At 45.1% G+C, this 27,474-nt stretch overlaps 1 protein-coding gene across 1 annotated transcript in view; it reads right to left on the minus strand.

The window, feature by feature from the left end:
* UMAD1 (UBAP1-MVB12-associated (UMA) domain containing 1) overlaps window positions 1–27,474 on the minus strand; it is a 139,294-nt gene that overhangs the window by 52,181 nt on the left and 59,639 nt on the right.

The raw sequence follows: 27,474 nt of genomic DNA on the forward strand, positions 1-27,474 counted from the left end.
AGGGGAAGATCAGTCGGTAAGTGTTTTAAACATGTAAACATTTATTTTGAACAGAACAGGAATATTAACAATATTAACAATGGGTTTTTCATGATTAGTTTGCCCTAGGCGCTTAACGTTTCAGTCCTTGGCAGTGCAACTACTGCAAAAAAAATCGAACAATGTCCGGTTTAGCATGATTGGTTTGCCCTAGGCGCTCTACTGTTTAGTCCTTGCCAGTGCAGCTACAGTAAAATTCGGTCTATATGTCCGGGGATAGAGCTGAAATCCTCATGGGACATCTCCATGAAGCTCTCCTGGAGGTAATTGGAAAGCCTTTGCATGAGGTTCCTTGGGAGAGCGGCCTTATTGTGTCCTCCGTAGTACGAAACGTTTCCGCGCCAGGAGATAAGCAAGTACTCGGGGATCATTGCCTTGCAGAGCATGGCGGCATACGGCCCTGGTCTTTGCAGGCTTTCCCGAAGCATCCTTTCTTTCTCCGTCTCTGAAATCCTCATCAGAGTGATGTCGCTCATGGTGACCTGCTTTGAATGAGGTAGGGGAATGTTAGTATTGGGTCTGCTTGCCTGTTCCTTTACAGAACTGTAACCGGCGGTTTACAGCCACGCGGTGGAGGTGGGAGAGGGGCAGCATACAGGGATCTTTCCCTGGGACAGCCGCGAGGGGGTGGGACAGGGGCAGAGTTCATGCTTGCCGGATTGCTGGCAGCAGGAACTGGCCAACGCTAGGAGCATTGCTTTGAACGTGAAAGGAGGCCAGTGCTATTATTAAAGTTTTAAGCAGCCACAAGTCTACGGCTTACCATGTCTGCCTGCTACACAAATTCCGGTGTCCTGCCCCGCTTCTCAGATCGGCAGTGCAAGACCCCAGGCACTGAAAGCGAAGGCCGAAAATTCGACCTTGTCCTGAGTGCGCATGTGATAGGTGCTGTGCATGGTCTTGTTCACAGAGAAAGACTATGTTCTTTGTTCCCAACAAAATTTATCTTTCTGAGGAATTCACAACCTTTTTCCCATCCCACAGCTGCGACTGTCTCCCGACCTACCCTGGCATCACACTCCCAGAGGCTAGCGCAGATTAGGCGTAGAAAGAAGAGGACACGGGACGACATGTTCTCGGAATTTATGGGCTGCTCCCGAGCCCAGGCAGCCCAGCAGACCCAGTGGAGGGAGAACTTGTCCCAAATCCATCGATCCCACATTGAACGGGAGGAGAGGTGGCGGCAGGAAGACCAGCAGGCAACTCAAACGCTGCTTGGACTAATGAGGGAGCAAATGGACACGCTCCGGCGCCTTGTGGATGTTCTGCAGGACCGGAGGCAGGAGGACAGAGCCCCGCTGCAGTCTATCTGTAACCGCCCTCCCCCGCCACAAAGTCCCATACCCCCCTCACCCAAAGTCACAAGAAGGAGGGGCGGCAGAGTCCGTGAAAACTCTCACTCCACCCCTGCAGACTGCTCAAGTAGCAGAAGGCTGTCATTCCCCCAAATTTGATAAGTCCTTTCCTTCCCGCCTCACCCAAGCCCCCGTCCCAGTTTCATCCCCCAGTTTCATGTGTAGTTGCTAATAAAAAAATACGTTTCTGTTAATTACTGTTTCCATCATGTTCTTTTAGAGGAGAGTCTGTTTGAAGGGGGGGAAGGGGGTTGGTAATTGGATAGGACAGTCACCTTTACCAGGATACAGATGCGGGGGCAGGTTCAGTAGCAGGGCACACACACATTGCAGTCACTAGTTACCCTGGTCAGTCTTGGAGGTGGTTTTCATGTTCTCGGGGGGGGGGGGGGGAGGGCAGGAGCTATGTGACTTTGTGGCGGGGGAGGGCGGTTAGAGATCTTATGCAGCGGTCCTTATCCTGGATCACAGAGCCACGAAGCAGGGGATCTGTAACCGTCCTCCCCCTGGCACAAAGTCACATAGCCCCCACACTCAGAATTCCGAACAGGAGGGGTGGCAGGCTCCGTTGAAACAACCAGTCCACCAGTGCGGACCGCTCTAGGAGCAGGAGCCTGTCATTCCTCGAGTTTAGAAGCGTCCTTTGCATCACTACACTACACCCGCTCCCCACCACAGTCTGCGTCCCAGTTTCAACACTTTACCGCGAAAACAGTAATAAAGAAAACGGTGTTCATTAACAAATTGCCAGTGATTTTATTTTTAAACTTGTGTTGGAAGGGGGTGAACGGGGTATGTGAGAGGATAGTGAACATTCACTGGGTAAAGAAACGGGGGCAGGTTCAGCTTCTCTGTAAACAAACTTCATAGTCACAGGTTACCCTGCTCACTCAGGAACCTAGCTTTCAAAGCCTCCCGGATGCACAGCGCGTCCCGCTGTGCTCTTCTAATCGCACGGCTGTCTGGCTGGGCGTAATCAGCAGCCAGGCTATTTGCCTCAACCTCCCACCCCGCCATAAAGGTCTCCCCCTTGCTCTCACAGAGATTGTGGAGCACACAGCAAGCTGCAATAACAACGGGGACATTGGTTTCGCCAAGATCAGAGCGAATCAGTAAGCTTCTCCATCTCCCCTTGAGACGTCCAAAAGGGCACTCCACCACCATTCTGCACTTGCTCAGCCGGTAGTTGAAGAGTTCTTTTTCACTGTCCAGGGCGCCTGTATAGGGCTTCATGAGCCAGGGCAGTAGCGGGTAGGCTGGGTCCCCGAGGATCACTATAGGCATCTCCACATCCCCAACAGTTATTTTGTGGTCCAGGAAGTAAATACCTTCCTGCAGCCGTCTAAACAGACCAGAGTTCCTGAAAACACGAGCGTCATGAACCTTGCCCGGCCATCCGACGTTGATGTTTGTAAAACGTCCCCTATGGTCCACCAGTGCTTGCAGCACCATTGAAAAGTAGCCCTTTCGGTTAATGTACTGGCTGGCCTGGTGGTCCGGTCCCAGGATAGGGATGTGAGTTCCATCTATAGCCCCACCGCAGTTTGGGAATCCCATCGCGGCGAAGCCATCTATGATGACCTGCACGTTTCCCAGGGTCACTACCTTTGACAGCAGTACCTCAACGATTGCGTTGGCTACTTGCATCACAACAACCCCCACGGTAGATTTGCCCACGCCAAAGTGGTTCGCGACTGACCGGTAGCTGTCTGGCGTTGCAAGCTTCCAGAGGGCTATGGCCACTCGCTTCTGGACACTCAGGGCTGCTCGCATCCGGGTGTCCTTGCGCTTCAGGGCAGGGGACAGCAACTCACAAAGTTCCAGGAAAGTTCCAGGAAAGTCCCCTTCCGCATGCGAAAGTTTCGCAGCCACTGTGATTCATCCCAGACCTGCAGCACTATGCGGTCCCACCAGTCCGTGCTTGTTTCCCGGGCCCAGAATCACCGTTCCACAGCATCAACATGACCCATTGCCACGATGATGTCCTCGGCGCGGGGTCCCGTGCTTTGTGACAGGTCTGTGCCACTCTCAGACTTCAGGTCCTCACCGCGCTGCCGTAGCCTCCTCGCCCGATTTCTCAGCATCTGCCTCTAGGAAAGGTGGATGATAAGGTGCAAGGTGTTGACAACGGCCATAACTGCAGCGATGGTCGCAGCGGGCTCCATGCTCGCAGTGCTGTGGCGTCCGTGCTGTCACTCACCAGAAAAGCGCGCGAAATGAAATGATTGCCCGCCGGCACTTTCAGGGAGGGAGGGCGGGAGTGACGGTTGGATGACGACAGTTACCCAAAACCACCCTCAACACATTTTTTTTCCCAGCAGGCATTGGGGGCTCGACCCAGAATTCCAATGGGCAGCGGGGACTGCGGGAACTGTGGGATAGCTGCCCACAGTGCACCGCTTCCAATGTCGACGCTTGCCCCGTTAGTGTGGACTCACAAAGTCGAATTACTGTCCTTAGTGTGGATACACATGTTCGACTTTGTAATATGGATTCCACATATTCGATTGAAGTAAAATCGAACTACTCTCGTAGTGTAGACATACCCTTAGTCATCCTCCTAAGCATATTTGGTAATATCAAGAAACTGCAATACACCTAGTCAAACCCGCAACCACTACCACATTGAGACAGATCTAAACACTAAAAGGGTTAACTATTTGCACTTTAAGAAAGAACATTAATTTTGAAAAATTTGTTTCAGAACTTCCAGAAGCCTACTGTAAAGGTCACTATAAGCAAAGTCTCAAAGCAAACCAGTTTACCTAGAAGTACCATTTCGTTTGGGTCTGAGTGCAGATGACAACAGAAGGAAGAAAGACAGAAAGAAAGAAAAGGGAGATGACTGACCTTCAGTGCGAAGAGGAGTACCATAAAAGGTACCTACACAGATAGAAATGGATGCACTCAAATGAGTATCTGTAGAGTGGGCACCTTTTACAAGTAAGACTAGAAGGAGAAAGCATGGCCATACATATCTCCCTTCCTTTGTTCTGAACTTAGTATCTAGCTGGACAAAATAGGCCAAAAACTGCCATCCAGTCATGTCTCTCTAGTACAAGCTAAGCTGGGCATCGTGTCCACAACTGAAAGATGGAAGTCTATATAAAATGATATTTGAGACTTGGGGTGCATGTGCATATTCCAGTGCACCTGTTATGGTCCTTTAAAACTGGAAGCTGAAGTTCTAGGTCACATGCCAACTTCTAGTCACATGCCCCAGAGGAAATTACTGTAATGGATGGATATGTCTGTGTCAAATTGTGAACTCTATCTTGTGTTGTGAGTATGATTTTTGTTCAAGGGCTCTACTTTATACTGCAACTTTCATTTGGGGGGTATGACCATAGAATCATAGAACCATAGGGTGGAGAAGGGACCGCAAGGATCATCTAGTCTAGTTGCAATCTCCTTTATGGATTAGAGCAGTGGTTCTCTACCAGTGGTACACATACCCCTAAGGGTACATCAACTCATCTAGATAGTTACCTAGTTTTACAGCAGGCTACATAAAAAGTACTAGCGAAGTCAGTACAAACTAAAATTTAATACAGACAGTGACTCGTTTATACTGCTCTATATACTATACATGTAAGTACAATATTTATATTCCAATTGATTTTTTTTATATAATTCTATGGTCAAAATGAGAAACTAAGCAATCTTTCAGTAATAGTGTGCTGTCACACTTTTGTATTTTTATGTCTGATTTTGTAAGCAAGTAGTTTTTAAGTGAGGTGAAACTTGGGGTATGCAAGAAAAATCAGACTCCTGAAAGGGGTACAGTAGTCTGGAAAGGTTGAGTCTCTCTGGATTGGAACATCTAGTTTGTAGTGGAAACTTAATATCTAGTAGGAAGACTATGTCTGAGAAGATACTGTGACATTGCACCCCATATTCTTCATAGTTGAATGATTATGATATAATTATGGCACAATTATGACACATTTTGTACAAGATGGGTCATATAAGGTGCCATTGGAAAAGTTATGATTTGCTGAATATGATTATCTTATTTGTGTGCATGTATCATTTTTGTATCTAAAGTTATGAATATTGACTAGGTATTTCTGTATTTCAAATGTAGTTATACCGGGGTCACATCCACTAGGCAAGATGCTGCCAGTCTAGATAGCTGGTTGGGAAGGACCTATTCAAGGTAATGGGTTATCAGGGGAAACAACAGGCCTTATAAGAAGCTTATCCCCCACCTGGTGAGCCTTCCTGAGAATGTCCTCCAGACAGCCTGTAAGTAATGGCTGCTATGACTCTGTAGGGCATGCAAGGGCATGTGACCAGACCACATGACACTGATCTCCATTTTGGGTACCTGTATTGTTCCACAAACTGGTCTGGAAACCAAGTTTGAAACAAAGGGTTCCTGCCATATGGAAAAGCTATATAAGGCAGGGAGTGACATCATCTGGGGTTCTTCCCTCCCCACAACTGAACACCTGAGAGAAGCTCCAAAAGAAAAGGACTTGGAACGGGGGTTGGGATCCCAAAATGCAAAGCAAGTGCAGCTTGTGCCTTGAGAATCTGCAAGCCTGCTTGTATCATCAATCAGGGTGAGAAATTGCTAATTCATATCCAATCTTTCTAGTATTGTAGGCTTAGTTTGCAGTTTTGTTTATTTACTAGGTAATCTGCTTTGATCTGTTTATCACTTTTAATCATTTAATCTATCTTTTTGTAGTTAATAAACTTGTTTTATGTTTTAATCTAACCCAGTGTGCCTTTGACGGAAGTGTCTGGGGAAAATCTCGGCTTCGTTTAACACAACATATTGTGCATATTCTTCTCCACACTGAGGGAGAGGTGAACTGAATAATAAATTCATACCGGTTGTGGTTTCCATCAGGGCAGGACAGTACAGCTCTGGGGTCCTAGGCTGGGGGTTATTTTGGCAGTAGCCTCTCTATTGTTGGTTCATGCAAAAGTGGCTGGTCAGCATCATGTAACTGCAGCTGAATGTGTGAATGCTGGTGGAAGTGTAGGACCAGGAGTGGTCTATAGCTTGTCACAGCAGCACAGTGCTGAGAGGGAGCCCAGGCTGGTGAGTCAGAGGGCTCAGTGGTACCCCAGTTCCAGGTGGCACCCTGGGGGAACCCATCACAGCTATAACAGAGCACTCAACCATCAATGTTGAATGACTCTCCCCTACTGGAATAAGGGGTCTTCTACCACTGAAGCCATTGATTTTGAATGACTCTCTACACAGAAGCTGATGGGCAGAGATGGAGACTGGAATTCCCCCAGAGGAGGCACATGGGCTAAAGGGAGACAAGGTGGGTTTTTTTTTTTTTTTAGTTAAAGCAAGGGTGACTACTGCAACATGCAAGAAGACCAAGCTAAAGAAGACAGGAAGGGCTACATAGCATAAGAATGCTGACCAAACTCAGGATTCACAGGAGGGTTTGAGATCAGATTTGTGGGGGGATGGGGAGGTGTGTTCATGATTTGCTGTTTTTCAAAGATCTGTAACCCTCTAGTGTGCTTTGTGGTTAAGAAATTCCTTTGCTAAGCTTGGGTTCCTAGTTGTCCCCGAAGGGTTTACCAGAGAGCTTCCCACTGCTAGCTAGACTCTGGGAAATTATCTAAGCAACTGAGGGATTGGAAGGGGTGTGGTACTAGTTCCAGAGTATAAGGCAACAAAACTTAGACTCTGTTTGTCAGAGGGTGGAGATGGATGGCAGGAGAGAGATCACTTGATCATTACCTGTTAGGTTCACTCCCTCTGGGGCACTTGGCATTGGCCACTGTCAGTAGACAGGATACTGGGCTAGATGGACCTTTGATCTGACCCAGTACGGCCGTTCTTATGTTCTTAACTATGGGAATCCCACTGCCCAAGAAGGATGTCAGACAGGGGATCTGTACTTGGGAGCGTGCCTGAGAGATCCAGAGCATTACTCAGACCCAGGTGGGCTTAGAAGCACGTGGGATCCAGCTGTTAATGGACATACAATGGACTGGTATCCATCCATCTAAAGATGGTGACTGGACCAGGTTGTGAAAACTGCATATATGGCTTTCTGCCTCTTGGGAAGCAGAAAAGACAGGAGAGATCTAAGGGCATGGAAGGATTTGTTTGGGGTACTCTGCATCGGTCAGGCGGAAGACCTGCAGGGAACAGGAGCTGGCTAGGGAGAAGCCTCAGGTGGGGAAAGTCGTGAAGCCGTGGAAGAAGGGCTAAGACAAGACCCTGTGAGATTGCTTTAGTTTGTTTTGATTTTTTGTTTCTAAATTAATAAAGAAAACCCTGAGAAAAGGAAATGGGAATTGTACAATTGCTTGGAGCATGATTTCACCTTCCCTGCATGGTAGATCAGCCCATTGGCCTATAGTCTTAGTCACAACCAATTGTGTACTGAAAGCATAAACCACAGATTAGGGTCTCTGCTTACACTGTCCCAGAATCATGATTTAAAAGCTCAGGAAAGACTAAAATATCAGAAATACCTACCACCATGTCGATACCTGGCCACTGATCTTCTCTGGCGTCACTTTCCCATGCCTTTTGTGATAGAAATATGAGGGGTCTCAACTCCTAATTGGTGCATTATTTAAGCTCTCCAGATGCCTAGCTACAGGCAGTGTTCTTTCATCTTTTAGGTCATAATACATGGCCCTCAGAAGAGGGCATCTAACGTAGTGAGCCATAGAACAGAATACAGAGGACAACCTGGCATACCCCCAACTGACATCTGCCATGTGTGATCAGTTTGAAATTATAACCCAGCACTACCAATCCTCCCAATGAGTCCCTCAGCCTAGAGGTCCAATTAGGGAACAGAATTTCTCTCTCATCTCAACCCACATGACTTAGATCTGTCTTACTTGTATTAATCTGTGATCAGGCTGTTCTAAGTATAAGCCAGCCCTGGCGACCCCTTTAAAATGGGGTTGTGACCCACTTTGGGGTCCCAACCCACAGTTTGAGAACTGCTGTTCTAACCTATAGAGATCAACAGTGGACCCGGCAAATCTGTCATGCATATAAAGATTGCAGAGTTCAGCATGAGGCATACAGCTCCAAGTTCAGAATTGGTATTAGCTTTGACCACAAAATGTTTAAAAAAAAACAAGAAAACCCTTTTAAATGTCCAGACAGCACTTTCTGGATTGTGATTTGTGATGCGAATCAAGGTATTTCTATTCTTAGCTCAGACAAACATTGCTGCTTAGAAAAAAATATACCATTCCCTTCTAAAAACAAACTATCAGTCTGAGGCTTCACATTTTACTAGATGGAATATTTTGCCACATTGTTTACTTACACATGTAGCATTAATTTTTATTAACTCGCAGAGGCACATATAATTTAAGTTACTACTGCTCTGGGAAGCACTATATACTCATATTTAGAAGATAAAACATGCAAGTGTCAGTATAAAAGTTCAGTGTACATCTTTCCCTTAAGATAAATGATGTATCCCAAGTGATTAAAAAAAAAAGAAAAGAAAAGAAAAACAGACTTCCAATATTCTTGTAATTACATATTTTGAGGAAATTGAAACATGTTAATCCATTTCCCAAAATACTGGATTATCAAAAACATTTGTAATAAACTGCTGTCCTGAAAAACTGTTCAAGATAAACAGACCTCTATAAAAATTATTTTACCATCACAGCATAACATTTGTGACAACAGCAAATGCTCACTAGTAAGCTAAATTTATAAGCTTTTCATGTTACAGCTAATTATTTTAAGAATTCATTTACATAGTTTTAGTGAATATTCTGCTTTTCAGAAGTAAATTTATTTTAAAGTATTTAAATTTTCTTTCACATACTCTCTCAATTATACTACAGCTGTCTTGCATGGCCCAACTGACCACTTCCATCATGAAAACAAACTGTACCACAAAATCTGAACTTCTTGATTAAAGAGCAAATGTTTTTGTGAGCCGAGCTAAAACCAGTGCAGCTGCTCCATTTCACTAAGCAAGCACCTCTTCTCCATTCAGCTGTGAAGAATGGCACTGACTGTAAATTGTTCTCCCTGATAGGTTCCACAATAAAAACAAACCACAATACTTTCAATTTTTCAAAGCCATTTTTTTTTAAAAGTCTGCAGTATACTGGAAACAAGTGTTTTCTTTTGATTCACAGCCTTTGATTTCTACATAAACGTTCCTGTATGCATGCAAAAACAGGTCCCTGCAGGATACTCATAGTGACCGTTTATATTAACTTACCAGATGTACGTAACTAGACAGAAACTATACTGGCTAATTTAAAACAGGCTACTATTTAACAACTTAAATAATCTTTGACTAACTGAAAAGTATGATTGTGTTGGCTTATAGGATAACTCATGAAAATGTTACTATGTCACAATTTTTTTGTGTGTGTGTGCAATTTCTCAATTATTCAGGGTTTTGTCCGAAGCATAGGCTCCAATTCTGTAGAGACTTACACACATGCTTAACTTCACACATTGTAGAACAGTCCCACTGAAGTCCATGTGCAGATATGTTTAAATCTTTGCAAGACTGGAGCCATATTTAGTAAAATCTGGAATGAATTACTTTTGTATGTATTTTATTTCACATAAAAATAATTTCATTATGACCTGTGGCAGCACTGATGTGCAGATGCATTTAATAAGTCATCAACAGTAGAACAGAAAGGCATGAAACATGGTGTCTCATAAAAAAAAGTCAATCTACTTGAAAAGTGTTTTCTTAAAACTGATTTCTGCCATTTTAGAGGAATAATGGTTCTCATAGTGGATCTTCATTATCCTATTACCACCTTCTTGTGGAGCAAGGCAATGTATTATCAGGAAATCCTTCACAGCTGGATTCATTTCTATATGCTAAGAACAGTATGAATGGTTATAACAAAATTACAACTAAATGTGTAATCAGAGAGAAAAAAAATAAATAAAAAAGGTAGTGATCAGAAATATTTTTATGTAGCAGAAACACTTTTCATTTTAACATAGTGGAAAGATTTGGTTTTTTTTCTCTGTAAACTAAGATCAACTATAACCCAAAATTTAGGGCCTAGTCCTGCAAGCCACTGAATGCCTTCATCTCCCATGGAAGTCTGAGAAAGTGTTAAGTTCCTTGCAGGATAATGCCCATTAAAAGTAATTATTTTCTCAGTATGCAAATCATTAATTTCTTCCCTTCGTCTACTATAATAGTGACATTTGAGATGGATGATGAATACCAGGTTGCTTACACACTGCCTTGGAACGTTACGTTTTTAGCATTAGACCCTTTTTTCCACTTGACTCCCGAAGTTAGTCTTTTTCCCCCCCATTCTTGATTTTGCACCCCGTTACTGACTAGCATGTTTTAAGTTTTGAACTACCATAATACTTTAAACAGTCTAAAATTAAGTTCTGCAGGAACTGAAAGAACAGTACTTAGTTTGCTCAGCAAAGTGTTTGGGACAGATAATATGTCAAGAAGCAAGCTGTAATTCTATGTACAATGTGAAGTCCATTTTGAAACCAATGTTTTCAATTTAAATTAACATTTACGGACTCTTCTGCTGGAGCCACCCTATAAACTGAGTTGGGCCCGATCCAACTCCCACTGAAGTAAATGGGAGCCTTTTAATTGACTTCAATAGGAGTTGGATCAGGTCCACTGGCACTATGACATGATACTGTCAGATCTGAACCACTTTCCATCCTGATACAATCAAATAAATATTTATTCTAAATATTTTACTTTCTTACATAAATCTTTATTATCTGCAAATAACTGTCTTGGTAACCATTAGAGTCAATTGTGTCAAAGTGGTTTGCCATGCACTAGTACAAATTGCCAAACACAGCCTATCATGTAAGAAGGAACAAGTACCTTAACTTCAAGAGAGCTGCTTCCTCATGTACCATTGGCTAAATTCAGTCCAGCAGCTGCATATTTGTTGTTTTCTCTTTATGCAGTTGAGTTTACTGAGTAAAACATTATCATCTCACCAACATTTGATATCTATTAAAATTAATGTTCATTTGGAAAATATCAAAATATTTTGTCAGAGAAAAAACTATAACGTATACAAAGAAGTCAACTGGAAAACCTCATTATACATGATAATAGGAATTATTTGCTTAATTTCACTTTTAATCTTAAACTGCTTTGATGTAATAAACAAAAACGTTAATATATATAACTTTCAATTTCTTTTCACCTGTATAACTTAAAACCACAAATTTATTTAAATTAGTTAAAAAAAAAAAAAAAGCAACATTGCTGCCACACTGAAACCTTATATTCAAAGTTTCAAGCTCAATCAATTTTTATGGACAATTTCTGAACCCCTGAAAAACAGGATTTACAACAGAAGTGCTGACCTAACTTTAATGACATGAATGGTGCCATTATGCTACTCTCAAAACTCTCTTACACAAAATTAAGTTCATGTCTTGAGACAGTTGATTTAAAGCCTTGCTTTAAGAAATTAAAAAAAACACTTCTACTGGTTTCACCTTTCTTATGCCTCAGAGCAACCTCAGTATAGAATTTTCACATTAATTACCATTATTTTGCACAAGTACTTACGTATGGGAAAGTTTACTTCTAGCAACAAGGGTTAACATTTCAGTTACATTTAATGGTTTGTATATTTTATTTGTATATCTCAAGTACTAGTGACGAGAAAAAAAATTGTTCTCCCCCAGCACATTTAAAACTCTAATATTTTATTTATTTGAAAAAGGAGGGGGAAAAAATACAGACTCTAGACCAGGAATCTGATGCCAAGAGAGACAACTAAAGAGGAGTTACATGAACCTGTAATTCACCTTTCAAAATTCAGGTTGAGAGTATTCTTCTGGTAATTTAATGTAAGCCTTTATTCTTTCTGTACAAGCTACCTATTTTAGCAAGAATGCACTGTATTTTCAGTTCTGTGTACTCAGAACACAAACATGAATGATCAGTTGGGATGGAAATACTTCTTTCTGCAAAAGTTTCTCAGTGGAGCAGAGGAGCAGCCTCTACTTGGCTGCTACTTGACGGAGCCTTGACTCCTCCACCCCCACCCCCCAAATATGCCAGCCAGTGCAGCTTCACTGGCTTTCTATAGTTTCTACTGTTTCCAGTAGTGCAGATTATTTCCTCTCTTTTAGTGGGGTAGAGCGAGGCAAGGAGAAGAGAAGAGAAGAGAAGAGGGAGGAATAGAAAGCAGATGATAGGATGAGGAGCTCCAGCATCTTCTCTGGTTTAATTTTCTACTTTCTGTATTAAGAAAATTTCCTCTGTAAAGTTTAAAAATATTCATGATCCATGTTCAACTGTATGTCACCCAATGGATGTCTGTGTAGTTGAAATTTCCTCTGAGACCAGTACTGGTAGTTTCCAATTCAGAGGTATTCAAGAAATCACCTCTCTTCTATCTCATCAACACATCATTTGGCTTCCAGCATTAGTTTTTTCCTCTTTGTTTGCCCATGGCACTGAAAATATCTCTGGAAAAATCATATATTTGACAAGTCGCTCTTTAGGTCTCTTCGAAATTCTTCCTCAAATCATCCCTTATTTTACAAGTCTCTTGATATTCATATTGTCATTGCTTCCCACGTTGGCTACAAGTAGAAATTCTGCTGAATTCTTCAGACTACCATTGGCCATTTTGTCATTTCTCATTCTGTCATCTGAGAAAGTAATATTTTTTTTTCAAATAGTCCAATACACATTTTTTACTAGCAAATCACCATTTAAGACCACTGTCAATCACTGATGGGACTACTGTCCATCTACACCTTTTCTTAGTGTGATAAAACAAAGTTACTTACTTGTAACCAGAAGTTCTTTGAGACATGTGGTACCTCTCTGTATTCCAAGGAGGATTGTGTGCATGCACCATGCACCCTGAGTCAGAACTTTTGACAGTAGTACTCTTTGGCAGTCCATGCATGCATCCCTGCTTTGCCTCATGGTTTTGCCCGACAGGATAAAGGGTCGGGCGGGCCGTTGAGGTCTCCAGTGTCTTCTCCACTACAGACCTATCAGATCCACATCAGAGGGTAAGGAGGGTGGGTTTGGAATACAGATAGGGATCACACATCTCAAAGAACTTCCAGTTATAGGTAAGTAACTTCATTTTCTTCTTCGAGTGATGGTCTCTACTGTATTCCACTGAGGGTGATTAACAAGCAGAACCTATGTAGGAGAAGGGTGCAAGGAGAATGACGGGACTGTGGATCGGAGGACTGCTGCTCCGAATGAGGCATCTGTCATGGAATCACGCACTAGAGCACAGTGTAAGGAAAAGATGTGTACTGAACTCCACATGGTCACCTTGCATATGTCTGCAAGGGGCACGCTATGGAGTGCAGCTGTGGAGTGGGCCCAAATCCCGTCTGGTGGGGATGTTCCTGACAATTGGTAGCCGCGCATAATGTACCTTGAGACCCATTTAGCGATTTTCTGGGTAGAAATCACTTGTCCTTTAATTCTCTCTGCTATGGCTATGAATAGTCTGGGAGATTTCTGGAACAGCTTTGTCCATTCTAGATAGAAGATCTGCAAATATCTAGCGAGCAGGACCAGCTCTAGGCACCAGCAAAGCAAGCACGTGCTTGGGGTGGCACATTTCCAGTGGCAGCATTCCGGCCATCCTTTTTTTCCGGGGCAGTTGTGCTCTCGGAGCTGCGCCACTTAGACAGGGCGAGGGCGCTGCGCCCCCGTCCGCTGCGGGAAGGGGAAGCCCCAGCCCTGGGATGCTGAGCTGCCAGGGCCCAGCCACTACCTGGGGAGGAGAGGGCGAGTCCTGTCGGGGAGCTGGGGCTCCGCCGCCTCATCTGTGCACTGGCTGCTGCACTGCCTTGTGCCACCCCTTATATCGGGGCTTCTCTGCGCAGCCAGGCGGGGGAGGGGGTAAAGCCCCTGCAGGCGCTGGGAGAAGGTGACATCACTCCCTCCGCTTCCAGCACCGCCTGCGAGCCCCAACCCCACCTGAGCTTGGGGCGGCAAAATTTTTGCTTGGGGCAGCAAAAAAACCTAGAGCCAGCCCTGCTAGCGAGTGAAGTCATCGTTCCTCATTAGAGCCGTGAGGCTTGGGGAAGAAGGCAGAATGTATGGATTGATTGAGGTGGAATGGGGAAACCACCTTTGGTAAGAACTTGGGGTGCAGCCGTAATAAGACCGTGTCTTTATGAAAGGTCGTGAAAGGGGAGTTAGTCATCATGGTTCCCAGTTCACCAATCCTCCTTGCTTATGTAATGGCAACGAGGAAAGCAACTTTCATGGAGAGTAGGGACAGAGAGCAGGAGGCTAGAGGTTCAAAGGGAGCGTTCATTAATGAGGTGAGAACTAGGCTGAGGTCCCACTGGGGAGCGATAGGCTGAATGGGTGGGTATTTCTATAGAAGGCCCTTCCAGAACTTACGTCAAGGGGTGGGTAAAAATCAAATGGCCTTCCACTGGAGGGTGGAAAGTGCTAATGGCAACTGCATGCACTTTGATGGAGCTGAGAGCAAGTCCCGAATTTCTTTAGATAGAGGAAATAGTGTAAGAGCATTGGGATGCTCACAGTTTCAGAGATGAGGCCTTGTTCAGCCCAGGAAGTGCAGCATGTCCATTTGGCTCGATACAAGGCTCTTGTGGAGTCTTTTCTGCTGTTTGAAAGGACATCTCACACTGCTAGTGAGTACTGTAGTGCTAGTGGAGGTGTCTATCCAAAAACAAAGCTGTCAGTTAAAGTGTGCATGGATTGGGGTAACTGAGTCTGCCCTTGTGTTGAGGCAGCAGCTCTGGAAACATCCAAAGTCTGAGTGGAGGGTGCTGCAACATGAAGAGGAAACCAGAAATGGCAAGGCCAGAAAGGGGCAATTAGGATGGTTGTTGCTCTTTCCCACCTGACTTTGTGGATGACCCATGGTATGAGAGGTATGGGGGGGGAGGGGGCAGAAGAGTAGTTCATCTGGTCTGACCAGTCAACGACCAGAGTGTCGCCCTGCAAGCGAGCCTCAAGTCTTCCCCTTGAGCAATACTGGGTGCATTTGGTGTTGGTGTGTGGTGTGAAAAGATCTCTTATTGGGGTCCATCATTGACCGAAGATGTCCCCGATTACCATTTCATGCAACTCCCATTCATGGCCGGTTGCAAAGTTCCTGCTGAGAGTATCAGCAATTACGTTCTGGATGCCTGGTAGGTAGGCTGCTGTCAAAAGGATATCATGTGCAATGCACCATTCCCAGAGGCATACAGGGCTTGGGACCTCATGCCGCCTTTTTTTTTTTTTTTTTTTTTTTTAATGTAGTAGACCATGGTAGTATTGTCTGATATGTTCAGGACGTGGCGGCCATGAATGGCTGGTGGGAACATGCAGCAAGCTCTGCACACCGACCAGAGTTCCAATATGTTTATGTGCATCCTGGCCTCTTGTGGGGTCCAGGTGCCTTGTATCATGCGGTCTCCCATGTGGGTGCCCTAGCTCGTGACAGACACTTCCGTTATGATCATCACGCTCAGCAAGGACGGAAGGAAGATCATCCCTGAGCAGATTTGTAGTGGGTCTGTCTGCCATTTTAGTGAAGAGATAACTTTTGGCGGGATGCTAAACAAGATGTGCATAGGTTGGTGCCTAAGGAAGTAGACTCTTTATAGTCATAGTTGTAGACAATGCAGGTATAGTTGAGTGAAGGGCATGACATATGTGCATGCCGCCATGTGCCCCAAGAGGGAAAGGCAGGTCCTGGCTGAGACCAGAGGGTTGGCAGTCAATAAAGTTACTGTTTCTCGCAGTGTCTGGAATCTGTCCCATGTCAAATAAGCTCGAGCGGATGCTGCATCGATGTGAGCTCCTATGAACTCCAGGACTGTGCAGGGCGTAGTTGATTTTTTGACATTGATGCTGACTCCTAGGGAGAAGAGGAGTAGAAGCAGCTGGGACATCGATTCCTGGGCCTCTTCTTTGGATTGTGTTGCTAGCAGCCACTCATCTAGATAGGGAAAAATGAGGATACTCTGATGTCAGAGATGAGCTGCCACCACGGAGAAAAAAAAACTTTTGTGAATACTCGTGCGGCAGTGGTAAGTCTGAATGGGAGAACCCTGTATTGGAAATGTCAAGGTCCTGCCTTGAACTTCAGGAACCTTTTGTGAGTCGGGTGCATGTCAATATGGAACTAGGCATCTTGCATATTGAGAGCCATAAACCACATGCCTTTTTTGAGGGAGGGAATGATTGCCGCAAGCATGACCATGAGGAACCTTGGTTTGCAAATTGAATGGTTGAGGCATTGGAGATCCAAGATAAGTCTCCATCCTCCTTTCTTCTTCGGTACTAGGAAAAAGTTTGAATAGAACCCTGTGCCTTGAAAGGGTACAGGGACTGGCTCCTCTCCAAAAGAGGGACTCCACCTCTAGGTGGAGAATCTTGCAATGGAGCACTCCCACAACATGTGGATTGTGGTAGAGGGTGTGTGTGGGAGGGAGGTGGGGTGGGGTATCGCCAAAAACTCTAAGGCATAGCTGCTTTGGGTAACATCTAGGACCCAGTTGTCCATTGTTATAGCTTTTCATGCTGGCAGAAAGAGTTTGAGGTGGCCACCAAAGGGGGTAGCCAGTAGGGGCATTGGTGTATGGAGTGGGTGACTGCTCTTTCTTGACTCAGAAATACCGTTTACACGATAATTGGGTGTGTCGCGTGGATGACTTAGTTGTTGATGCAGACGGATGGGTCTTGTGTACCAGGAGTTCTCTCAACAAATTTTTGGGTGGCCTCCGAGTGCGGCCACCAACTCTTGCTGGTGGCTGCTCTGACAATTTTTCCTAAAATACTTAATTAACTTTAGGAAAAACAAATAAATATGCGCATATACACATGTGCAAATCCTCAATTGTGTTCTCCACCTCTGGGGAAACCTGAGGAGTGTAACCAGGATTCCCTACTCATGACAATTCCTGTTGCCATCAAATGCGAGGTTGTGTCTACTGAATGCACTGCAGCTTGAAGCATGGACCTGGCAAGCAGCGTGCCTTGCTGTAAAACTGCCTGGAACTGGTTGCGATCTTGAAGGGGTAATTGCTGGTGAACTCAGCCTCTGTCCATAGCTGATAAAGTCAAAACTTGGCCATTAAGGCTAAGTAGTTGGAGATATGGAATTGGAGTCCAGCCAAGGAGAAGACCTTTCTGTCCAAGAGGTCCAGTATCTTGCCCTCCCTATCTGTAGGGGTAGAGCGCAGGTGTTGTTGTTGACTGCTCTGATGCCGCCTGGATGATTAGTGAGTTGGATGGAGGATGAGAGAATAGAAACCATATGGCCAAGGTGTGCTATACAGTGCATGCCAGTTGAAAGATGGCATTGTTAATTGGTAGTGCCAACCTCTCTGGTACTGATGTGTGTAGGATGTCAAGTAGCTGGTGTTGACACTTCTGTACCTCTTCTAATGGGATCTCAAAAGTGTTGGCTATTCTCCACAGTAGCTCCTGGAACTGGTGAAGTCATCTGGGGGAGAAGAAGGGGCTGATGAGATGTCCACATCTGGGAAAAAATGATGGGAGTCTCTCCGGATCAGTCAGAGATGGGCTGATTGGTGAATCATCATCTAATGCTATGTCTGAGCATCTATCTGACGAGGATTGTGGGTGGTGACGTGGAGGACTCTTCCTGAACCAAGTAGGACCATTCCAGAAGTGACTACTGTGTCCATGAGCTCCAGTATGACCAACCCGGTTGATCCTGCTGTTGTTGAGCATGTGTCCAGGGGGCCGGGTACCAGCTTTGCTGGTAAGGCAAGGTGGGGAACTGCCACAGTGCAGTCGGAACCATGCAGTAGTTGTGCTTCCGGAATGGGAACAGTGGGCTGTGTCGAACAGCCGTGTCATCCAAATCGGAGGAGTCAGAGTCTTCCATGAATGGTAGAGCCACCGGAATGGGGGGTGGCAGGAACATAGAAGGAGACCCTGGTGGAGCCAAAGTAGGCAGAGTACCAGGATCTGTGTTCAGTATTGATGGATCTGGTGATCGGTGCGGCCTTTTCTCACTCTTGTGGGGCTTGGAACATGTAGTTCCTTCATGGCTGGAACTTGTGGATGGTGCCAAGTCCTTCTTGGACTTGGAGGAAGACTTACTGCCATGCTTATGCGTATGCTTCCTTGGCCCATGGCTAGGCTCTGGCACGGGGTCCTTAACATTGGTACTGGCGGAACCTGATGGAGGCTCTGTGGTAGGGTGAGAGCTCTTCACTTGCTCAGGCTAATGTACAGGGGGTGAGGGAGTTCCCCGGGCAGGATCTGATGCCAGTCCCATGGCATCCTCTATGAGTTGCTTCTTGAGACGGAAAGCACAGTTTTCTCATGTATGGGCAGGAAGGAGAGGCAGATACTGCACCTAGACATGATGTGGAATTCCCCCAAGCAGTACAAACAGTGCTGGTGGTCGTCACTAATGGAAAACAAGCCAGGGCAGGAAGCACAGATTTTGAATACCAGCATTTTCGGCATGATCCAGTACCCAGGCCCGGGTACTGGTGGGGGAACGTTTGGAAGGAAAACCGCTGAAGTGGAATCCCAAGCCCTTAATCCTATAAAAACAACTTGAAACTAGAAAATTTAGAACAAAAGCAATACAATCTTAACTATCAACAATAATAAAAACAGGTTTCTAAAAGATTTGGAAAATGAGTCACCAAGGACAAGAGGATAGTAGAAGCTCCAACTCGAATCACGCGAAGGTGAGAAAGAACTGGAGACACCTCTGGCCCGGCCCGCCTTTTATCGCCTCGGACGAAACTACAAGCCAATGCAGGGACGCATGTGCAGACCATCCAACAGTACTACTTTCAAAAGCTCCGGCTCCAGGCTCATGGCACATAACTGTCAGTGGAATGCAACAGGGACCATCACTCAAAGAAGAATCTTTTAATTCATCAACAATAGAAAAATCTATACATACGTATATATCTATAATCTAGATTTTGATTTAAAGACTCATCTGAGTCAAATTCTGTCTCTCTGTAATCAATGTCAATTTTTATACAGGAGGAACTGTTCTTTTGGAGGTTGGACACTTTTGATTTGAAGGGAAGGAAAAGGTTAAGCTATCACTCTATACTTTAATATCGTAATGGCTGTCTTTTACTCATATCCCTCTCCCCCCGGAGATTTTGAGTACAAGTGCAGAATCATCACGAGGATGTAAATTAAACAAGCTCTCTGTAGCTTTAAGCATTGCACAGTATTAGGAAATAGCCTTTTCAGAATTTTTTTCATTTGATAAGTTTTCAATTAACCCACATATGAGATCCAGGCACTAGAGCAATACTAGTAAGAAAAGTCAGGTGACATTCCTTAAAGGCTCAGAAAGGAAGCTTATAAAGAGCATTTAAAATGAGGTCAAGAGTCACAAAATAAGTTCTTCATGAAATAACTGTATCAATGAAAGCATTTCATATTTTGCTGACTTGCTTCAGACATAGGGAAGAAATTAATACTGAAAATTGGTAAGGCTCAATATACCTACTGGAACACCAAAATGTACCACGTACAATAGTCAGTTGTGGGGTATGAAGAAGTTTTATTTATCTTGGATGTCACAAGGACATAAAATACTTTTTCTGAAATCTCATCTATTTCAGATTGATATGGATTTGTTAAAGTACAAGGCACAACATGCTGAAGTCTAGATGCTAAGTCAGAAATAAGCAGAGCTGGCAGAAAGTATTTCAACAAGATAAAATGTCTTTGGATTCAACTTCCACTGAGATAAAATACCCAGGCTGTCAATTGGATACTCTGATGAGCTTTCATATGAAGTAAATCCTGAAGGCATACCTAACCACTGTAAAGCATTCGTTGTTTATGAGGAAAATTTCTGCTTTTCAGGGTCCCATCCTCTGCTTATTGATGCTATATTACCAAATGGTCTCATTTTGATTTTTTTTTTTTTAAAGGGTCCAGAATTGTTAAACATGGTTATTTAAAGCACATGGAAGACTTTTTTCTCCATAATCTGCACTTTGCCTTTTACCTCTAATTTGAATGCATATAATGCTGGCATCTGTTATTTGACAAAGTATAACAGTCTCACAAATTCAAATGTCAGAATGTAATTTTCCATTATAAAAATCCCTTATAACTTTACAAAAATATTTCTATGTTGGACCAATTGAGAGAAGACCATAATTTCATGAGGTGATAGTTTGTCTTAAAACTACTGAAGCTAATGCAATTAGACTGAAGTAATGACAAATATAGTAAAAGAAGTTCTGCGACAAGAGAAGTTATGACACTGTGTAATTGTTATCTAAATCCCTACCCCCCATCGCCTGGTTTGTTATTATCACCAGTGTATTCAGTATTGTATGGTTGAAGCCCCAAGTTTACAGCCTAAAGCAATAATCAGTTGGAGACTCAGAGGGAGGCAGCAGTGGGGGAACAGAAAGATGGGGCCCAGTTCAGCTTTTTATTGTGAGCCCTCTGCCCCCAAACATTAGTGAGTATAACACTTATAGAAAAGCATGCCAATTCAATTGTTCAATACTTAATATTTAATTTTCAAAATGTTCGCATGTGAAACAGTATATGACAACATATAACATTAAAGTTTTCTACTTGAATCACCTTTTGCATGCCTTTTGTTCTTCCAGTCTTTTTTTTTTTTTTTTTTTTTTTTTTTTTTAATATGTACCTCAGATGCAGGAAGCCTCCCAAACAGTCATTTTCTGGGGAGCCATGTCAACTGGGGACATTCACACCCTTCTCCCATTCCTCTCTCTGTGGGAATCAAACCTATCCAATGAGTTCCCCAGACATTTAGGGCATATAGGGGGTCCAAATGATCAGACTATGTTTCACAACTCTTTGACTTGATGGGCAATCAACCACCTACAGTTGTCCAAGTGTTCTCAACCAGACCTAAGGCAGCTTCCATAGTATGCCTTCAACACAGATTGATGCACTGATGCATAACTGTTACTTGCAATTCTGTACATTCTTTCGCCAAATTTCTCTGAGTCTTGATTCAGGAGAGAAAGAGGTGTGGTCACTTCTAATATGCTGTTGACATGGCATCCAGAGTACATAATTTTGGCAGCTCTGCTGTCCTTATTCATCTGCGCCTCCTCAGTGTACCTCCCTGGTGTTGTAGTGCATGCTAAACTAATATGTAGAGGCTGCTGAAAGAGAATGGTTATTTATCATTAACTGGAGTGGTTAGAAAATAGCCTCTGCATATTCATGCTTCTCAACACTTTCCCCATTACTTCAGAGTCTTTTGTTAAAACTTCCCAAACCAGTTAAAGGCTCAGAAGGGCATGTTGGGCTACTCCCCTTTTATGTCCTCAGAACTCTCCATGAGGGGATGGAGAGAAAGGGTGAAAGGCCCCCAATGACACTACTCACCAGAAGATCAGGCCACTTGAAGAACCACCAAGCCAGATCTGGAAAAAGCAGAAGGTTTTTTTGCAGCTCAATATACAAGTATGTTTGTAAACTTATGTAGATGGAATCTTGCCCAAGACATGTTCACAGCATTAGAAAGAGCCAAGCATGCTATCAGTCACTCAGCACTTTCATAATAACAAAAATGAGTTTGGGGATAAGGGTTGGGGTAATAAGAGAACAAAACTAATCTTAGTCCATAGAATCACTAACTGGCTGCAGGCTTCCTCTTAACTAACAAAACATTTATCCAGTGAGCCATCTATGTGTAAGTACTCTAAATCCAGTGGAAGTTATGCAAACACCCACACCCTATTTCAAGGTCACCAAACTTCACATTAAAGGACAGCAAATTCTGCCAATGTAAATGAGATTGTAATCTCAATTTTTTAAGTTCCAGAAACATAACATTTAACAAAGTAGAGAACGTACCATACATAGCACTACTAGAGTCCATTGAGGATATTTTTAATTGGGAACTTTCTCCTACTAATGATGGGGACAAAAAAAAAAAAAAGGAATAAACATTCAGAAAGGTCATACCCCATCACTTCTCACTAATCAACTGGCTTTTCCTAAAGGCAGTACTACTCGTCTTTGATGAGAGGTACTGTTTGCAGCTGAACAAGTCATTTCTTGTGGTTGTTAGTTATCTACTTCTCAGATTACCGTCTTCTCTTCTCAGTTTCCCCTTCATCTGTCTCTCACTTTCTCTACACCATGGCCAGTTTCTAATACACCCTCTCTCCCAATGACACTGCTACTTCCCACTCTGAAGTTTCATTAGTACTTTACGTCTCCCACTGTTACTCATCTAATAGCAGTAAAATTACTGAGTTCTCCTAATATAACTCTAGAAATACAAGCACTTCATGGTATCTCCCTTTCATTTCACATTATACCAAGTTTTTTCCCCCCTGGAGTTGCATGGCTTTTACTTTTATTTCTACAAGTTATTTATTTCTGCAAGTTGTGTGTTATGCAGTCATTCCTAAGTGGCAAACCTTTGGAGTTAAACACACTAGGTCACTCTCTGTGTTATTCATAAATTATCCTTCTTCCCTTCACACATGAAGAAGAATGTCATATGAGTGGACAATGTATACAACATCACACTCAATTAGACAAAATGTATTCAACTTAATATTCAAGTACTCAAGTCACAAAGGTCCTTTTTTTGGTATTGGAGGTCAGTCATTTTATACTGTGTATATATATAAACATTGGAGTGGATTTTCAAAATCACCTAGATATTTAAAATTTAGGTGCTTTTGAAAATCCCACCCTTTATTTTTTAATCATCTAAAAAACTGACACTTTCCTTAAATAGCTCTACAGCATTTAAAAGCTGATTTCTGATATAGAAATAGCCTGTACTGAGAAGTAACTAAGAGGTAGAGAAGTACCTTTAAATATGCTTTGCTTTGTTTATGTTCAGTGGATTCTGTATTACTTTTCTCAAACTCAAAAGCCACACAACTAAGAACAGGAGCATTGCACATGTGCACACAATGTAATTTAGCTACTATTTCATTTAATAATTTCCTGAATTATTACAAAAGATCTGATAAAGAGATGTTCCTACTGCCCTTCTGCTAATTAAGATGGGGGGTGGCGGGGAATGGAGCAGGGAGTTACGCATTTAAGAACTGTGCATGCAAAGTACAGATAACGCACAACAAAATTACATCAGTTCTAAGAACCAGGCCATATACTCTGCTGCAACAGATCTAAAATATAAAACAGTTATCTACCTTTCGTAACTGCTATTCTTCGAGATGTGTTGCTCATATCCATTCCATTCTAGATGTGTGCACACCCACATGCACAGTTGTCGGAGATTTTTGCCTTAGCAGTATCTGTAGGGTCGGCTGTGGCGCCCCCTTGAGTGCCGCACTCATGTGTCGGTATATCAGGCACCGTCGGCCCTACACCCTCTCAGTTCCTTCTTGCCGGCAACTCCAACAGAGGGTAGTGGAATGGACATGAGCAACAGATCTCAAAGAACAACTGTTACAAAAGGTAGGTAATCGTTTTTTCTTTGAGTGCTTGCTCATGTCGATTCCATTCTAGGTGACTCACAAGCAGTAGCCAAGAAGGTTGGCTCAGAATTCACAGACATGCGCCTTGTAACACTGCTCTACTGAAGCCAGCATTGTCTCGGGCTTGCTGGGTAAGCACATAGTGAGACATGAATGTATGGATGGACAACCAGGTGGCAGCCCTGCATATATCAGGAATTGGCACATGGGTTGGGAAGGCTGCCACCAAGGCTTGCACTCTAGTTGAGTGGGCGGTTACAACCGCTGGTGGAGGCACCTTTGCCTGATCATAGCAGAATCAGATGCAGGCGGTGATGAAAGTCTCTTGGTGGACAACGGATGACCTTTCATCTTATCTGCTACCGCGACGAACAACTGCGTCGACCTGTGAAATGGCTTGGTCCTCTCGATGTAGAAGGCTAGCGCTCTCCTGACATCCAGGGAGTGCAACCTATGTTCCTCCTCAGACTTATGAGGTTCTGGGAGGAATATGTCCTGTCTCATGTGAAATTATGAAACCACCTTGGACTGGAAAGCCAGATGCGGCTGCAGCTGGACCTTGTCCATGAAGAACACTGTATAGGGCGGCTCCAATGTAAGTGCCCTAATCTCAGAGACCCTTCGGGCAGAAGTTATTTCCACCAGGCATAACACCTTTCAGGAGAGCAGAAGGGAACAGGACGCCAAGGGCTTGAAGGGGGCTTTCATGAGCCGCGCGAGCACCAGATTCAGGTCCCATGGAGGGACCGGGTCCCGGACTCGGGGGTAGAGCCGCTCCAGACCTTTTAAGAACTGGACCGTCATGTTCTGAGCGAAGACCGACCTGCCCTGGAACGGAGGGTGAAAGGTTGATATAGTGGCCAAGTGGACGTTAATTGATAAAACGGACAAGCTCTGGAGCTTGAGACGCATAAGGTAATCCAGGATCAACAACATCGAGGCCTGTTCAGGTCTAACCTCTTGGGCTGAGGCCCACCACATAAATCGTTTTCATTTGGCCAGGTAGGTTGCTCCAGTGGAGGGCTTTCTATTACCCAGTAGGACATGCTGGACTCAGGCCAAGCACTCCTGCTCCTCAGTAGTTAACCATGGAGCAACCAAGCTGTGAGGTGCAGCTCTGCCAGATTTGGATGCAGGAGCCTGCCGTGATTCAGCAAGAGGAGATCCAGCCAGAAGGGCAGCTGCATTGGAGTCGTCACCAACAGGTCCATCAGCATGCCTAACCAGTGCTGGTGAGGCCAAGCCGAGACTATCAGGATAACCCTGGCCCTGTCCTGCTTGAACTTCATGAGGACTCTGTGAAGCAATGGCACCGGCAGGAAAGCATACATCTGAGCCCCCAACTATGGAAGTAGGAAGGTCTCCAACAAGGAGCCCCTATGGACCCCTCAAAATGAGCAGAAAAGATGACATTTCCTGTTCTGATGAGTCACAAACAAGTCCACCTGGGGAGACAACCACCTTCGGAAGATCTCGTTGACCACCTCAGGGTGTAGTGACCATTTGTGGCGAGACAAGAAGGCTCTGCTGAAGTGATTTGCCAATACGTTCCTGGTTCCAGGAAGGTGCGCTGCCAAGAGACGAATGGCATGCTGCACACACAACTCCCAGCGCCGGAGGGCTTCCTGGCAGAGGGCTGATGACCTGGCTCCACCTTGTTTGTTGATATAAAACATCGTGGCAGTCATAGGCGCCTTCCTCCTGCTCAACCCCCCGCTCCGCCCCCACCCATCCTGTCCCGCCTCTTCCCTCACCGCCCAAGGCCCCACCCCACCCTTTCTCCCAAGTCTTCCCCTTTCCCGCCCAGTTTCACCCCCTTCCCAGAGCACGTCCCATCTCAGCTCCTCCCCCTTCCTCCTAGAGCCTCTTGCACACCACAAAACAGCTGATTGCAGTGGTCGGGAGGCACTGGAAGGGATGGGGAGGAGTGGAGCTGGTTGCCAGTGGGTGCTAAGCACCCGCTAATTTTTTTCCATGGGTGCTCCAGCCCTGGAGCACCCACGGAGTCAGCGCCTATGGTAGCAGTGCTGTCCGTCAGGACTTTAACCACTCTGCCTTGCAAGTGGGACCGAAAAGGCTGACAGGCCAGATGAACTGCCCTGAGCTCCCTGAGATTTATATGGAGGGAGTGGTCAACCCCCGACCAACGGTCTTGGGTACTGAGCTTGCCCAGGTGGGCTCCCCAGCCCAGGTCCAAGGCAGACAACACCAGAGTTAGCGAGAGGGACGGAGCCGCGAAAGGGACTGCAACACCGATGCGGGGTCCAACCACCACTCCAGTGATGACCAGATGTAGTCCGGCACCTTGACTACCAGTTCCAAGTTGTGCCTATTGGGGGATGTAGACCGACGCCAACCACGCCTGCAGCGGCCGGAAGCGAAGCCGGGCATGCCAGGCCATGTAAGTACAGGCAGCTATGTGGCCTAGCAACCTTAGGCAAGTGAGGGTGGTGGTGGTGAGCAGATGACCCCTTACATGGGAGATTATGTCCAACATGGCTCGGAAATGGGCCCTGGAAGGAATGCCCTTGCCCATGTTGAACCCCGATGAACTCTAATTGTTGTACTGGTATGAGGGTCAATTTCTTTTCGTTCACTAACAGGCCCAGGTCACAGCATGTATAATGCACCAGATTGAGGCTTGGCTACTTGCTCCAACGCGCACACAGTCTCTTCACCTCAGCTTCACTCCACGCCTACCCCTACAATCCTCTTTTCTCCTGCCCTGTCCCTCTTCTTCCCGTTTAGCTAACTAACTGCTAACTAAACCCACCTTTAAAAAATTCATTTCGGAAAAGACGGTTACTCACCGTTGTAACTGTTGTTCTTCGAGATGTGTTGCTCATATCCATTCCAGTTAGGTGTGCGCGCGCCGCGTGCACGATCGTCGGAAAACTTTTACCCTAGCAACACCCGGTGGGTCGGCTGTGGAGCCCCCTGGAGTGGCGCCCTCATGGCGCTGGATATATACCCCAGCCGACCCAGCGCCCCCTCAGTTCCTTCTTGCCGGCTACTCCGACAGTGGGGAAGGGGGGCGGGTTTGGAATGGATATGAGCAACACATCTCGAAGAACAACAGTTACAACGGTGAGTAACCGTCTTTTCTTCTTCGAGTGCTTGCTCATATCCATTCCAGTTAGGTGACTCCCAAGCCCCACCTAGGTGGCGGGGTCGGAGTGAGACGTCGCTGCGTGCAGAACCGCTGACCCGAAAGCAGCATCGTCCCTGGATTGTTGCACCAGCGCGTAGTGAGCAGCGAATGTGTGTACGGAAGACCAAACTGCAGCTCTACAAATGTCCTGGATCGGGACTTGAGCCAGGAAGGCAGTCGAGGAGGCCTGGGCCCTTGTGGAGTGAGCGGTGAGGCGTGGCGTCGGGACACCGGCCAGGTCGTAGCAAGCACGAATGCAGGACGTGATCCAAGAGGACAGGCACTGTGAAGAGACCGGTGAGCCTTTCATCCGGTCGGCCACCGCAATGAAGAGTTGCGTCATCTTCCTAAATGGCTTTGTACGGTCAATGTAGAAAGCCAGGGCCCTGCGTACGTCCAAAGAATGCAAACGCTGGTCTTGACCAGTAGCGTGTGGCTTTGGATGGAAGACCGGGAGAAAGATATTCTGGTTTACGTGGAAAGGTGAAACCACCTTTGGAAGAAAGGCAGGGTGGGGGCGAAGCTGCACCTTG

The sequence above is a fragment of the Emys orbicularis genome, chromosome 2 (genome assembly GCF_028017835.1).
Source record: "Emys orbicularis isolate rEmyOrb1 chromosome 2, rEmyOrb1.hap1, whole genome shotgun sequence".
NCBI classification, from domain to species: Eukaryota; Metazoa; Chordata; order Testudines; family Emydidae; genus Emys; species Emys orbicularis.